The sequence below is a fragment of the Juglans regia genome, unplaced genomic scaffold, assembly GCF_001411555.2.
Source record: "Juglans regia cultivar Chandler unplaced genomic scaffold, Walnut 2.0 Scaffold_14222, whole genome shotgun sequence".
Taxonomy (NCBI): Eukaryota; Viridiplantae; Streptophyta; class Magnoliopsida; order Fagales; family Juglandaceae; genus Juglans; species Juglans regia.
In genome coordinates, this window is record NW_023344672.1 from 1 (window position 1) to 208 (window position 208).

Sequence of the window (208 nt, forward strand, 5' to 3'; positions counted from 1 at the left end):
CGCGTAGCCATGGGTTTGGATCAGATCTCCGTTTGGATTGGGATCGGAAGGACGCTAGTATGTCGGTCAAGGATTATATGAATTTTAAGTAATTAGTTTGATGGCTGCGATCATACCAGCACTAATGCACCGGATCCCATCAGAACTCCGCAGTTAAGCGTGCTTGGGCGAGAGTAGTACTAGGATGGGTGACCTCCTGGGAAGTCCT

At 49.0% G+C, this 208-nt stretch overlaps 1 pseudogene; it reads left to right on the forward strand.

The window, feature by feature from the left end:
- Positions 1-102: 102 nt before the first annotated feature.
- On the forward strand, positions 103-208 carry LOC118345094 (annotated as a pseudogene; the record flags this gene model as incomplete).